The sequence below is a fragment of the Cheilinus undulatus genome, linkage group 19 (genome assembly GCF_018320785.1).
Source record: "Cheilinus undulatus linkage group 19, ASM1832078v1, whole genome shotgun sequence".
Taxonomy (NCBI): Eukaryota; Metazoa; Chordata; class Actinopteri; order Labriformes; family Labridae; genus Cheilinus; species Cheilinus undulatus.
The window spans coordinates 10,690,947-10,707,885 of record NC_054883.1 but is presented as its reverse complement, the minus strand read 5'-3'; the positions used below and the strand labels follow the sequence as shown (position 1 = coordinate 10,707,885).

At 37.6% G+C, this 16,939-nt stretch overlaps 1 protein-coding gene across 1 annotated transcript in view; it reads right to left on the bottom strand.

Moving 5' to 3' along the window:
- The window catches only part of dlgap1b (discs, large (Drosophila) homolog-associated protein 1b), a 142,855-nt gene that overhangs the window by 29,409 nt on the left and 96,507 nt on the right, over positions 1 to 16,939 (bottom strand). The window lies entirely within an intron of this gene.

Genomic DNA, 16,939 nt, shown 5'->3' with positions numbered 1-16,939 from the left:
TCACATCTGGATGACAAGAACATGATTCTTTCAAATTAAATCTGACATCACACGTCCTTGAAGTGGATTAGAAAACTAAGCAGGGAGACTCAAGTTTAAATCAAACCATACAAACAGGAATAACAGGTAGTAAATTCACCCATTTAAACTAAATTAAATTTCTCTGCATGTGCTCATCTGATGACTAACGCCTCTAATCTGACACTGAGCCGTCTGAGAGAGATGCTGAGTGTTTTTTCCCCTCATGCCGGAGAAAGAGCGACAGTGCAAGTTCCCACTGGCTTTGCATTCTCAGACGGTCGTGACAGGATGAAGTAATTACTAAGCGGTTGACACACACACCAGCATGGCGAGGATTTATCTCCTCCAGGAAGAGAGATCGCCAAATCACAGTTTACCCACAGTGAGATGATCCTGCAGCCACACACAGACTCTTAACTGCACTTAACCACAACTCCTCTATTCCTCCTCTTTTACCCCACATGTGTTTGTGCGTGTGTGAGTATGTCACCACATGCCTCGACCGAGCCTCCGCTTCCTGTCAAACACACCTACTTGCACCATCAAAGCGTGAGGAATGACAGCAGTGTGCAGGTGTGTATGAGAGGGAGAGAGAGAAAATGGGTGAGACGGGTGACACCGGAGTACTGTTTAATTTACATCCCCTCTTTGTATCATAATACTGCCTTAAAGGATGGCGCCTTTGATCCGCTGACACACAGGTGTATCTCACATGCAGCCTCATACGATGCTCAGGCAGGGCTTTATCTGTCCCTGTAATTAACGCCAGAGCAGGAAGCACAGAGCTGTGGATGTGAGAGGAGCAGACGTGACAGCAGGGATTGGTGGAGCTCAAAGCAGCATTCCCCAGTGAACACGGTTTGATCTCCATGTCTCTCGGGCACATGTACATCAAACATAGCATGAATGTCAGCCATGATTCATGGGTACAGTATCTCACATACTGATCACTTTTTCCCTCTATCGGTGTCTCTTTCTGTAAATTAGGGGCAAAAAAACAGTGTAAGTGTAGATAAGGCATAAAATGTCTAAAACCATGTCTGACAACAACACAAGATTAAACTTGTAAGCTGATCCGAATATGATTAGTGTTGTGAAGAAAAGGAGTAGATGGACTAAACTGGTTCTACAAGTGGGGATGAAGCTCCCTCTAGTGGTAAAAAACATAACTGAAAATGAGACGGCTATACTGCAGATATTCAAGAAAAGAGGCACTTTTCCCATAAAAATGTATAAAACAGTTAGCTTTGACATCCACTTCACATTGAATGCACATTTTACTTGTCTTTTCTTCATCATGTCTAGACCATCTCGTCACAGTGGTTCTCACATGTTTCCTTGGAGACTCACTAAAATGGCTTGGAGAGATCATATCTTCTTTAAAACTGGAGAAAATTAGATATTCACTTCCGCGCTCAAAAGGAAATTTGCAGAAAGTGTGGGGTCCATTTCTGAATGCATTCCTAACTCTACAGGAACTTAACCTTGTACTGTTTTACAACTCTACATACTATTCGTCAACTTGGAGCAGGCTGTTGGCATGATGTTGTTTAAATGGTATGTGTAGTATACTGCTAGTGACTGGGAGGAATTATTTTTACATATTGCTGTATGAGGACAGTTTTTGTTGCATCATTCTCATCTATGCTTGTTGAATTTATTTTAAGTTCCACTTTTTCTAAATTCTCATGTTATAAATTGTTTTGATTTGTTTTACTACAAAATAATGCAAATAATGTTTAGAGCAAAATAAAAAATGATCCCTGGCTGAGTGCAGAGGTCTTTGTAAATTTACTGTACAAAAAAGCTAAAAAAAAAAAAAGGTATGAAAAGTTGATGTGTTTCTATTGTTAGAGTTAAGTTCTGAAATGATGCCAATATAAATTTAACAACATGTAATTCACTTTTGGTTTTCAAAAAATGGTTTGTAAAGCTTAAAAGTATGACTGATATCTGTTGTTGTTTCTTTTCATTTCTTGAAGTTGGTAGCATAAATAGTTGAAATGTAGGATAGGCTTTTATAAGCAGTTTGTTTCTGCCTATGCCTTTTTAGTCATTACTCAACACATATTATATTGATTTGTTTATGAAATGTATGAAACGGTGTAAAATGTTTGGAGTTGTGTTATGACTGAATAAACTAAAACTAAAACTAAACTAAACTAAACTAAACTAAACCAAAATAAAACCAAAACTAACTAATACTAAACTAAACTAAACTGAACTAAAAATACATCTAAGTTGCTCTAATACAGGGGTGTCCAGGAGTTTCCATGGGGGCCTCTTACAGAAATAAGGATGATGGGGCCACTTTCGTTTACCTCAGCTTGGGGATATTACAATTAAAAACCTAAAAACAAAGCTTTACAAAAAACTTTAAAAAGTGGCTATTTAATGACTAACAAGGCAAATAGCCAATCATTTTAAGGAGTCTGGGGTGGCCAATCAGATTTCAGGGGCTCTGGGCAGCCATTGATATCACTGGCTCTGTCCCTGGAATGTTATTGGTGCTGCTATCAGGGTTTTATAAATCAAGATATTGTTATTATTTTGGTTGCCAATTTATTTACCATTACAGTGTTGTAATAAACATGAATAAATTCATCTTGTAAAAAAAAGTTTGTTTACAGAATTAGCATGGGGGCACTGCTTTGTGCTGAGACTAAGAAAGAAGAAAGAGAGAAAGAGAAGAAAAATACAGTCTAGTCCAAGCTTCATGCTCTAATGTGGACAGTATTTCATTTAATTTCAAGACTTCGCTAACAGGCCGCATTTGGCCCCTGGGCCTTAGTTTGGACACCCATGCTCTAATGTAAACTAATGCCTGGTTAATTATTTTTGTAATGAACATGAAGCACTGCACTTTTGTTAGATTATGAACAGATTTAATTAAAAAGATGTTAAGTTAAAAAAGGCAACCCCCGAGAACCCAAATAAAAAAAGATGCCTTTGCTTTAAAAGTTAACATGGAGGGAAGGCGGCCTAGTGGTGCAGTGGCACTTTCCAGCATGTCTCTCCCCAGCTCTCTCATCCCTGTTTCCGATTCTGTCCACTGTCCTCTGCTGTCAATAAAGGCATAAAAAGCCTGGAAATAAATAATAAAAAAAAGAAGTTCACATAAACTTTTATCTTTTTTATTTCAGTTATAAAATCCAAATATAACAGGCCAACATACACTTGTTACTACTAAATGACCTTTTCAGTGTCTAGTGTTTTACACTGTTTTAAGTTAATACATTCCCAAAGTTGGGAACCAGTGTCTTATCATTAAGTTTATTCCATTTGTGCCATTATTTCTTGGATGCCAACAAACGATTCAGCCGCTTCATTAAATTTCATTTAAACTCAGTGAATAAAATCCCTATGAAGCCTTCTTGATTTCCAGAGGTTTCAAACTTTGATAAACTTCTTTTTTCTTTTTATGATTTTATTTATCTAATCATTTATCTTTTTTAAAAGCTGTTTTTGGAATTTGTTAGGGAGGGCAATGGATAGAGAAGTAAATAAGAAAGAGAGGGAGAGATTGAGGAAAGATATGCCAGAAAGGAGATGTAGGGTGGATCTGATACCAGGAAGAATAAAACCTCTGAACGTGGGGACTCCCCTCACAGTTAGGCCACTGGCACTCCTTTAAGTGTTGCTTCACAACTGGGTAAAGTAAGTTTTACTTTGTTTATTTTTGTTTTAAATATTTTGGAAAAAGTGGTGCTTGGACAGATATCAAGTTTGGAAAACATAATACAATTTATCCCTTGGCTTCTGTTGAGTTGACATAACTAGAACTGTTCTCCTGTAAGACATTATAAAGTGTGAGACAGTGCATAGAAAATTACAATGAATATGTATCTTTTACTCTTCTGTTATTTTTCTTTTTTGAGTTTCTTTTAATTAAGATACATTACCTTCACATATATTTATTCATTGTGTACATATTTATATATTTAGAGAGAAGAAAGATAAGAAAAAGAAAAAGAAAAGTAGGATGATGTTTTGTGTTTCTCGTCATGTGCGGACTTGTCTTATCACAGCAGTCTATGGAATGTTGCCAGATTGAGTAAAATATCCACCTTTCCTCTTACTTTTCCTTTCTGATTCTTGATACGTGTTTAACTTTATTTTGACCTTGACCGCTGGGGTTGGTGTCTTTTAATCCACAGATGGATGAGCCCAATGATTGGAATTACTATAAAGAAAACTGAAGTTAATTAATAAAAGCATAAGCATGCCTTTATCAACATGGCATTGGCAAGCTGTGAGAAACATCAGTACTGCACAGTTACATATCCAGGAATATGGGACGATTTCATTAAGCAGACACTTTTGTCCAAAGGGGCGTACATTTGGGAGTAAGTACCGCACAAGCAAAGATCTAGACAGGAGGGAGCAACATTATTAAGTGCTTAAAAATTGCTTCAAGTCTGATAAGACACAGGTGCTGTGTTAGAGGCAATGCACAGGGTGTATAGAAACAGCTTTTTTTCTCCTTTTAGATTGTTGTCATCAACAAAGCAAAAAACTACATGAGAAAACCAATAAACTATCACTATCATCAATGCCGTTGTCATCAACGTCACCATCTTAGCACCAAACTACGAAGAGCAAAGCTGTTCACAAAGAGATCAGCCTGAATTTTCTCAGAAGTATAAGAGGGCTGTGTGAAATAAATGTGGTTGGATAACTCATTTCACTACCAGGGGACAACAGAGAAGAGTCTAGCTTGTGGCTTATAGTCCTGTTGTAAAGGAGTGCCAGGTGCTTTTCAGTGGGAGAGTATAGTGAGCGAGGGGGAGTGAAGACCTGGATGAGGGATTCCAGGTAGGCAGGAGGTATAGGTAGCATGTTCGCACCATCTAAACCTTCTCTGAAACTGTTAATGAGACACTGGGTGTAACATGTAAATGAGAGGATCTTAATCAGTGTAATACAAAGCTTATCATTATATCAACAGTTTCATTTTAGATTTTGTTTCCTTAAAAATATATTTTGTTGTCCATGGGAACTTTCAACAATGTCTTTCATAACTATATAAACTCTTATTTTAATAACATGATAAAAAAGAGCATATTATCTTGAACAAAAACCTCTGTTTTGTAAAAAAGATGCCCTGGAATCTGACAAAAAATTGCAGGCAAACTCCTGCTCACCGTCTAAACTGTGCACATGCATTGTTTGTCTTGTACTTCTATCATACCAAGCTTTAAAACTCTAGTTCATGAAAACAGCATGAACCTCCAACGCTGGTATTTTATTCACTGACAGGCAGCGTTAATGTGTTGTTGAGAGGACAGCCTCCTCCCTGAGGCTCTCAGAGCTTCATGGCTTAACTAAACAGACTTTGCTTAATTGGCACCCATGTTTTCGCCTGACCCCTTCACCATCTCTCGTCTTCTGTCTCTGCTCAGTCTTTTTCTTTCTGTGGATTACTAGAAGGTTGGAATGAACTTTCCCTACAGCACAGAGGAATTAAAGGGCAGATTAAAGAGGAAAGTTGTGAATACGGATAAAGCCAATAAGTGAGAGAAAAACATCAGATCAAAAGTATCTTTTAGTCTGGTTGGTTAAGAGCTAAACCTTCACAAACACATTTTACTTTAAGATTTTTTTTTTTTACTTCAAAGCACCATCAAATGTACTGCCTTTAGTGACCATATTCCTGCAATTTCATACCTGAACCTCATCGTTCTCACTGTTTTGTTGTCACTCCTCCTGAGTAAAACACTGCTGTTGTTGAGGCCTGTCATCACATCTGTATCCACAGTTACACCTCATGCCTTCCAAGGATGACAAAAACAGGAGTGTCTGTCTGTCTGACCCTTGGAATGGATTTATGGGCTTTAAACACGAAAATAGCTTCCGAAGAGACACAGAGTAAGACAGAAGAGGCAGCTAAAGTCTTAACACCTATATAAAGTGAGCAGTACTGTGTCTCCAACAAAATATCACCAAAAAAAAGTGTTTTGATCGACCGGAACTGAAAAAAAGAGGGGGGAAATAAGGTGTGACTTCTTCTATTAGTCCCTGCTTTCACACAGGGACACAACAAAACTGACACACAGATATATTTTACAAACTGCTCAAAAACCATGGACAAAAACATTTTGTTTAGCACCACAACACTCATATCAAAATTTGAATAGCTTGTAAAAGTCAGGCAGCTGTTTCATCTCTGAATGAGATATGCGATATTACTTAACCTGTACTTTTAAATAGGCCAAAATCACAGGGATGCATAATCTTAACAGTATTTCAATCTGGTCTGCATTTAGGTACAAATAAGACAACATTTTTTTAACTAAAGGGCACCAGTGACCTGGCGATTGTGACGACACACCCCATGTATGGAGGCTGTTGTCCTCAGGGTGGGCAGCCTGGATTTGTGTCTGGTCTGTGGCTCCTTTCCAACAAGTCAGACCTCACTCTCTCTCTGCCTGGTCTCTGATTCTATCCTATAAGATTACAGGCATGAAGACCCAAAAACAAGTCTATAAAAAATGTCCCATGAAAAATCATCTCTTTTAGCTCAAATAATTGTGATGGGTAGAGATTGGTAATATTTTGGTAATATTCTCTGTGACTTTTTCTGTAAATCTAAGAAATCTCACAAGAAACCAGGGACTTTTTGGATTTTTTTTAACAGAAATTATAAGAACTTGTTACAGAACCTATCAGCAGCCTTTTCCAGAAGTTCGCCAAGAATATTTCAGGAATTTTCACTGGAAACATCAGGAAATCTTTTGGGAGCCTCCCAGGAAACCTTTGGGAATGTTTGATGAATTTTCTGGAAATTTCGGGGTATTTCCTTAGTTTCATTTGTCTCATTCTGTACAGTCTGAGGTCCTAAAAGCACTGTTTCGTTGAATAAATCTGGTAAAAAAAAAATAAAAATAATAATAATAAATAAATCAGAAATGTGGGTCCTGATTACTCATTAAAGCTAAAGTGTGTAAAATTGGGAATATCAGCAACATGTAAAAGTCGATTCTAGATTGTGGTGCTCATTTCTCTGGTGGAAACTGTGACAACAAGTGGAATATAACAAAAGTGTATCTGTTAAATGGTTCTTTCTGTTGTACCATAGAAACATGCAAAAATTCATGATGCAGCATCCACAGAGGGGACCCTATTTATGAATTAAAGGCTTTTTCTGAGTTTTTTTATTTTGTATTCAAGTGATTAAGCATTAATTTAGATAGACCTTATAAAAATTCTGTTTCATTTTTACTAAGTTTGTACAACAAAATGCTCCTAGGCTAAATATGCACACTGTACCTTTAAGGAGTTGTTGGTGGGTCCTGAGGCAAGATCACTTGAGAACCACTGCTTCAGGATATTTTATGTTATTCAAGGGTAGATGTTACTGTGGGTTGAACTGAACCAAAAGATAAGAAAGTCAACGATTCCTCTGAGTTTGTTATTCATGGCCATTCACTAAACAATACAACAAAGCAATTCAACTGTGGCCTACTTGGATCCCAGAGAGGTTTGTGTACAGTGAGAGTATGTCACTGGCATGTGGTGCTCAGGAAGGCCTCAGAGCCTCGTCTTAAAATAGAAAGCTTAAAGCTCGTAGGTGATCAGGCAGGCGACATAGCTGGCATCATTTACAAGCATGAGCTAAAGAGTGTGTGTGACTCATTGAAACACAGATGGTCCGTTGGATGCACAGCGACACAGACTGCTCGTCTGTCAAACAGTGGGGTGTAAGGGCCCCTTCATCTACCCTAGCAGGGCTCAAACTGGTAAGTGGAACCTGTGATATCTTTTCCCATAAGACTGTGGGGCTCAGCATCTTTCTGGATGCTCACTCTAACAACCGCAGAGGTCTGCGATAACCCGCGTGATAACTTTTCTTCCTGAGGGGCCCCGAGTGTGACCTAAATAACCGGACCCTGCTGAGGGGGTGTGTTGTGATGCTGTGCCAGGCGCTGCTCTGTGTGATGCAGGCCACACCTGTCGTCCTCCCATCAGGGATATGAGACCAAAATAGACCCAGAGCTGGAAGGTGTTCAGCATTTCCCGGCCACCATGAGTGCAGGGAAAGCAAACAGTGCTTAGGTTAATCTCAGTTTTCTCACATGGGGTCCAGTTTGGAGGGAAAACACTGATTCAGAGGGCGAGGAGTTTGTTTAAAAGGGTAAAGAGGAGGTTGGCTTCACGTATGACTCAAAAGAGGAGGAAATGGACGTAGTTTACAGGTCTAAATTTTATTGACTTACTCCTAACTCATCACAGTAAAACCCTACTCATTTTTTCCTCAACTATGCAAACATTTCACTGAAATGTTTAACAAAGACACATTTTTCTGCTACATTATGTAAAATGCAAACAATATAATGAAGTTAGATTGTGTAAAACATTTTCATTAAATGAAAAATAAATAAAAACAGGCTTTAAAAAAAGATAATTAACTGAAACAGCTTCATGTGTTGAGAAAACAAACTAAACTTAATTTAAATTTTATGGCTAATGTTCTAAGCTTTCCTCTTTATGCAGAGTAATTTGGCTGGATAACTTAAAAACCAGAAGGACATGTAAACTTGTTTCTTTAATTGTATAATGTTGTATAATGTAACTTTTCCATCAGACAATGCTTTTCTGGCCTTTCTGGGTCTCAACCCTAGCAGGTATCTCACATAAAAACTACTAAAACTAACAATAAATATAACAAAAGCCACACTTTAACTAGGCATTAAGAAATATGTAAACTATCATTAAAATGAGTAAACAAACCTGAAATAGCCTCAAAACATAAAAATATAACCAATAAAATATTATCAATTCTTATTTTGTATTAGAAATTAGATTATTCGTCCATCTTTATGCCAAGCATGAATAAGCAGAAAGCATGGGATGGGCGCTGATAATGTATAAAGCGAATCCCATAAAATGCAGAACTTCCGCTTATTTTTTCAAAGTAAACGTCAGTGACGCACTTCATATTTACTGCTACACCTTTCCTGTTCCAGTCTCGGCTCTAACTCGACTTTTTCAGCACTCTTTTTAGCATGCTAACATCCTTCTTCGCATATATAAGGAGGTGTCACAAAAACTATGTGTTACGCACAATTCATTTCCGCCAGTCCCGTTACTTGTTGCTGCCTCCCTCACCAGACGCTTTTATTTTGAAGGGGCCGTCAGCTAACTTGACTCTAGAGCAGCTCGCCATCAGTCATCATGCCTCCGTCTCTAACAGCAGAGAAACAGAACAGCGGTTTTACTCACAAAGTCGTATCCAGAAGTCACACATGCCGATCAGCGCGCTGTACAAACTCTGAAGAAACGTCATGAACGATGTTTGACTCCGAAACACAGAGCCAGGATCAGCAGGGTACCTCTTTCCTTCTTTCTCGTCTCTACTCTGACGATATTGGATCTTATGTCAGGATGTGGACGCGCCTTGATCGCACCCCCCGCCCCACACAAACACTTTACAGCCCATTCAGCAGCACCGGGTGGGACAGACCCGTCCACAGACATTCACAAAACTTTACTGAAAGACAAAGGCCAGCAAAGAGAACGGATTTTAAAGCTTGGATATGGTACAACATAACTGCAGAAAGCATCATGAGCATCTATTGTTTGGCAATCACTCGTTTTCAATGATCAACATTCCTGAAAAACATTAGTAAAACCACAGGGTACGTGTACCTGTTGACCACAGCTAGAAATCAGAGGCATCATAGGCATCTAATGTTGAAATCACAGGCATCTAATGTTAATGTTGTTACTCTCATAACATGCAGCAAGCCTGCTAACTTCCAGATGTTGAAATCTAATCTGGAAAGAGAGCCAAGACACAAGTTCAGCCCACTAGCAGCATACTTTATGACACTTTTACAGCTACAAAAAAGGGGAAAAAATCCTGGCATTCTGTTTTGGTGTTAAGAGTTTGTTACCATATCTGTGTTTTCAGTTATTGTTCTCACAGGGAAACTTCTCTCTCTTTCACCTGCAGAAGCATTTGCCTTAAAAATTTGAATGCAGATCCACATTTTTAAGCTCTGGGTCTTCTCTATTGCGCTAATCATTTCATACCAGACCCCTAAAAAGCACTGAAAAGTATAGAAGTAAAGAAATTTTGACAACTTTGCCTTTTAACTTTATGTTTTCAACATGCACTCCTTCCGAATCAGTTAATCCAAAATAGTTAAACCCCCAAACCTAGAAATAATTAAAAATAAAATACTTTTTTAAAGCAAGAAAAAACTAAAAGGATTCTATTCATCTATGAGAAAGGCAGATTGATTACTTCTGCCCATCTTACGCAGGTAGGATGTGGCAAAATAAAGGAGTTGGCCCTGTCTTTAATACGCAACGGTGCACAGGTGTAGCCAAGGTGGATCTCTGACGTCATATTTTCTTGTCCCTGTGTTGGTAGGTTTGACAGCTGTTTAGATTCTTTCTCAGCCCTGAGTTCACCTGGAGGTTCTCCTGCAAAATTTGCTATGCTTTGCTAGCAAGGCAAAACTACATACAGCCCCCCTGAGGGCCCCACTTTGCAAATCATTGCCTTAGAGAGTGCTCCTTTATTGCCTTGAGAAGGAAAATTATTTCCTAGTACAACTCTAAACCAAATTATCTTATATGAAATACACTACCAAACATATATTTGACCAGCCTTTCATTATTCTGTAATTAAAGCAACATGTCTTAATACACCCTAAAACTTCATTATACTTTCCTGTATATATCTCATATATTCATCATAGTTCTACTAGTGTTTTTGAAACCTCTGTTTCTCTATCACCAGATTTGTGTTTTTGTTGGCGAATACTCATTTTCTTTACACTTTTCTCTTTTTCCTCTGAAACTTTTTTTTCCTGACAGAATAAAATAAAAAATCTGAGATCTCATATCAGGGTCCCCACTCCTGTGTAGACCATTTTCCAGGAATTTTCCAAGACGATAACAGAGACAACAAAGCTGGTATGACAGGAACACGTCATGCTCATACAATATGCTCCTTTCTGTAGAAGTCTCAAAGATGTGCAGTCTCTTGCTATAACCATTAACTCTTACATGGCAATAAATGATTAAAAAATAGAATATGTAAGTACACCTGCAGATGAAAAGCACTTCTATTAATATAAGTAGTGCTGCACACTAATTGTAATCGCGATGTCAGGCTGTGGAATTACATAATGGCATGTATTAAGTAGTACTTGAAAAGCTGACAAAATGCCACTTTTGAACTTTGTAGAAGTGGTACCTCTATTTTCAAAAGTGGAAAAAAACCTGTATTCTTAGAAAAATACATAAAAATAATTTAAAGGAGCACTGTAATAATATTTGTGTTTTAGGTTGAGACATACACCCTTCAAAACTATTATTATTCTCTGCATTTTCCTTGATAACTAAGCTAGTAGACTCATGATACCATCTATGTATTATATCATACTAGCAATTGCAAATTGCAATATTGCCCACTGTAGTCCAACATCATAACCAAATCTTGCAGAACTTAAAAGTATGTTGCATTAATAGTTTGGGCATTTTCAACCTAGTTTTTCCTCTTATTTTTGCTATAGAAATAAAGAAAACAGTAATAGGCTATGGAAATATAAACAGGCTGCAACTTGCATTTGCCTTTTTCAAAATAGCTGCTGTCCATTCTTTAAACTAATTTCCATAAATTACTGTCAAGCTCAAGTAGCCCCTTTAGATGACAATGGGGAACTATGAAATTAGGGCAATGTTTGATTACTTTCTCTCTCATTTCCCATCTTTTTTTAATGTCTGGAAGATTGGTCAACTGTTTTCCAGGATATGATGGAGACCTGCAAATTTTCACACTGTCAACATGTAATGGGAGTTAAAAATGTGTTCAATAGCATATGCCAGACTTGTAGTGAATACATAACCTCACTAGCCCACACTGTAGCAGAGACTATGCTTAATAAATGAATGAACATTTGTCTGCTGAAAGTCAGGACAAGAACCAGTAATAGATCTAGAATCAGATGTCTTTGGGTGACATTTTAAAATCAATGTCCTTTGCTTTTGCAACTCCTACCTCTCGCAAAGTTTGGCAGTCTAAATAAACACAATGTGGATATAAAGTTTAAACATGATAGGCAGATAAACCTTAAAGTCCAGTCCATAACAGCTTGAGCATTTGTCTTAATCACTTTCTGACTCATTCACACATACCAAACCAAACGGATGTGGGATATTAACTGTGGTAGACCAATGGCTGCCACCTTGTGGTTTAGTACAGACTGCTGTAGTTGATTTTGTACTGAGCACTTTTACTGCCAAGAGAGAGGAAGTTAGTGTAGGGTTTTAGCTTTGTTATTGTACACAATGCTTACATTACAGCCATAAATACCTCATTCATTCAAGGGAGATTTGTGAAGTTAGGATCTAAATGCTGAAAAGCATTCAGTTGTGCCTCTTGTTTTTTTTTTTATCTTGCATTGCACAAATGAACTTTAAAAACAATCACAATACCCCGCAAAATCAACTTGATTGCACTTTCTTCATTCAGACAAAGGGATTATTTAACCTGCTGATCTTGTTTTTAACTCACTAGTCTCTCTCTGTTAGCAGACACAGCAAATAAGCAGGTAGCAAAAGCCAGAGGACTGCTGCAGCATGGAGCAACTCAGGTCAGCATTCACAGCACCAACGTTTCAGTCAGGCCTCATCCTGCCACAGGGAGTTTCACCTGTAGTCCTCCTCAATCCGACCAAAAGAGGGGACAAATTCAAAAGAGCATAAAGGAGGCCTCAGGGTGGCATCTTTGGTTTTATAACACATGAGTCACTCTGATATATGAAAAACACCCTGCTGGAAATGTATGTGGGCTGGCGAAAGTGTGAAGGGAAGACCCGGCAGAGAGCTTGGCTAGATCTTTGATGATGTGTATCCCTGCTGCTTATATTTAGCATGCAAGGAAATACAGAAGTTATTTATTCTCACAAGCTCTCTCAAAACAGAAACACTGGAAAAAAGCCAGAGATGGCAGCGATTGTTGTTAATTGGGTCAAGCTGTCTTTTTTTCTTTTTTTTTTTTTAGTCCTCCCACTAACAAAAGCTACACTAAGAAGCATTCTTATTACAGGAGCTGGCTGAGGAGCAGTGCTGTGTTACTCTGAACCCCTGGGGGCACTGTTGTACCGGCTTTATTCTCGCCTGTAGTGAAGCGCTGTGAATACTTGGAATGACTGTTTTCCTTTGGCTCAGTTCTTAGATAACGGTTGGAGCTGTCAAAATATTGTTAAATTATTTACAACCTTTGTGACTTGTGCTTTCTTTAAATATTTTCAGCCACAGCTGAAGAAAATTACCAACAATTATCAATGATTTAAGCAATTACTGGTTGTTTGTGCTGTAAAGCAGTTTTCTTCTTAGTTCAAGGGCTCTATTCTCCAAAAAAATATCATAGTCATCCCATACGCAATAAAGGATTCATACATGTTTTTTTAAAGGTCAATTCAAGCACTTTCAATCTGTTTCAAAGTGCATTTTCAAGCTTTCTCAACACCTTACAGCAGTGGCAAGTTTTGTATTTATCTAAATACATAATTGGAAATTACTTTTCAGAGCACCAAAAGCCTAGAGGTTATGTCCCTGCACCCAGAGGATGTTGTCATTAGGCCATGGCTCTTTTTTTTAGAATATCAATCCACAGCTCATCTCTCCTCAGTTTCTGTCCCTGTCCATTATCTAATCTCTACAATAAACACTTAAAAATCCCATTAATAATTATTTAAAAGAAGATTTTTCACTTCCTTATATTTAAAAACAGATCTTATGCTAGAAACCACCAAAGTTGTATTTCATTTTAACAGTCTGTATGGATATCAAAAGAAAGAAAACCACAACCAAGTAAATAAAAAACCTTTAAACAAGGAAAACATAATTTTCAATAGATTATTTCTAAAACTGTGAATGTAATGGACCCTAACATGTGTTGTCAGATATCTCAAGTTTACTCCATATTCTTCAACAATATCAATTATCAACAATTTTATCACCACATCTTTATCCTATTGAGGTTGATTTTTTTGTGCTTTTTAACTTTAACTGGAGAGGAAATGACAGTGGATAGTGTAGGAAATAAGGGAGAGAGAGTCCACAGTTAAATGTGTCGAAATGCATTAAATTTAACACTTCCCTGAGTTTATATAATTCTTATGGATTCTAGGTTAAATTAACTCTTAGAGCTCACACGGCACGGATCCATGCCACAGGCACATCCCTTTATAAATCACTTGGTAACGCTTGAACTGTAAGTCATAGGCACTAACTTGTTTTTTCCTATGAAAGCTCCCCATTGTGCCTTTCTAATCATGTCTTCAATGCATTCGTAACTCTTACAGAACATTTTCTAGTGAGCCCAAAACTTGGCTGACTATCCGGGGTCTCTGAGGATGGTGTTGTTGTAAATAACAAGAAGTGACACAGTTTATAAAATCGTTGATAACTTTTGAACCATAAGTCATAGACACTCTTTCTTTCTTGTGAAAGCTGACCATTCGCCATTTGCCATTTGTTTTCTACCATTGATGTCTCTGTATCCCTAAAGAACGTCACTGTAGTGAGCCTGGAACTTCGGTGACTTTTCGGGGTCTTTGGAGTTTAAATCCACAGCGTTACATCCAGTATTAAGCATCTTTTTATCCATCTGTAATCCATTTTCAAACATGTACTTTCTGGCTCTCTTCAGTGGGCAGTGCCATGTTTGTTGACATGCAATGCATTGTCGGAGTTGTAGTCAACCAGTTGCGTCTCTACTGCTTAGAGGAGTGGCACAAATGAATCTAACTGCAAAAAAGCCATGGACTTTTTTTTTTTTTTTTGTATATATGTAGATACTTTGAAAACCACTTGTCACAGAATGTTTTTTTTTCACTGTTTTGTACCCAAGGAATGGGAGAACAAGTCTGTGCAAAGAAAATGCTTTGTTACTATTGTTAACTGTGTCTTATCAATAAGAATCTGTGAGTTTCAAATTCCAATTTGTTTTTTCTTTTGTCTTTAGAGTCCTGTAACTTTTTTAAAATTCAAGTGAAATTATTGTAGTAGATATATTCTTAAAGCCCAGGCTGTCCTGAAAAAAAAAGATGTATAGAGCTTGACTGTGCACCAAAGGATTGATGTTTTATAAGCTTTTTAAGACAAAAAGTACAGATGAGACATGATGGTGAAAGAAATAGCTGTGAGCTCTAAGGATTAACACTTTGGAAGTGTTTATATTTTAGCTCTCCGACAGTGTTGTTCATTGAAACTCTCAGTGTTATTACAATACACACTAAAGTGTACTTTTCACACTACGATGTCTTATTCCCTGCACTTTTCCTTTCAATTTGAAGCATTTATCTCTGGCAAATTGAAATGCACTTTTCATACTTTATTGACTTTGCCATCTCACGTTGAACACCTGCAATAAGGTGGTGAGTTCAAGCAGAGGGACAATCTCAAAGCCAGGTAAGGTGGAAAGTCGCTAACTGGAATACTTGTGAATAACTTCACACATGGTGCACAAGTATCCAACTACAAAAAACAACAAGAATCCACCAGAAACATGACTAAAGGGATCCCAGCAGTAATCACAGTACAACAGGCAACTTTTAAAGACATATAAAGACATGTAAACACTCTGCCCACATATTCCCCCCTGATTTGAAATATCAGTGGGTGGAGCTTTAGATTAATTGACTCCATGGAGTTGGACTAACTCTGATTATCAACACTATTATGCCAGTTCTTGCTGTGCAGGGAAAGGAGCCACAGGTCAGACTTCAGCCTGCGGTGCTTGTTTGGAAAACTAACTTCCATACATGGAGTACAACTTTACCACTAGGCCATCAGCGCCCCATGTGAAAAACTCTCTGACTTCTTTAATTTCTCTAAGGGCAAAATACATGGTGAGCTACCTATTTTCATCATAAGAGGCTTTCAGTTACAATTTCAAGCTCCTTTCCAAACTCCAAGCATTTTTCAAACTTCAAAAACACAACATTAAAATTAAAGCATTTTTAAGGATTTCAAGCACCCATAAAAGCCTGAAAACACCCATCCACTACCAAACCTGGCAGGAGGATGTAATTTCCTCTACACACCATGGAGTGGTTGTAATGTCTGCTAATCTAATAAATGTAATAGATAATATTAAAACAGAACTTTATTTGTTCCAAACCAAACTATTGTGCTCCAGCACCATAAAAAACAGAGTAAAATATGCACTACAGTATTAGTATAAATGACAGAAGTACTGGTCTATCAGGTCTTATAGAACAGACAGAAGTAGCAGGATGATAACTTCATGTTGGTATTTTATACCAATACTTATTGTTACACTAGTTTTTCAATACTCTATGTGACATAACCTTTCTTCAGTGCTAGGCTGTGCAAAATGTATTGTCTGATGTTTTGTGACAACTGAAGGAGGATGGTAATTGTTTTACTTCACTTTAATTATAAACCTGAGCTTTCTCTTGCTTTACAAAGGGCACCGGGCAACCTTGGACTCAGAGAAGTATTTACTTTGAAATTCAAAAGCAGCTAGATTGTAAGCTTGAGAAAAATAGCTTGTGTTTTATACTCGTTCAGAGTAAGACAAAACTGATTTCAAGATAAAGAACACTTTTGCAGAGTCCTTGGTTATTCTGACAGAAAATCTTGATAGTTTTACTAACTTGGTTTAAAACAATGAAGAAGTGATGTGAAAAAAAAAAGTTTGGTGCCTTTAATGAATGGTTTTGGGTGAGTAAACTAAAATCCAAGCATGTTTGAGCTGCTTTGTCCTTCTGGAAGTCTTGAAATGCATCTTTACTGCAAAAAGGCATTGAAAGCTTCTGTTGTCCATAGGTAGTATTATAAGTAAGAAGTACTATAAACTATGTCTTGTGTTAAAAGTAGGTGCAAAGTCCTTTATAAACCACACGTTAAAAGTGTTTGACTTAGGTGCGTC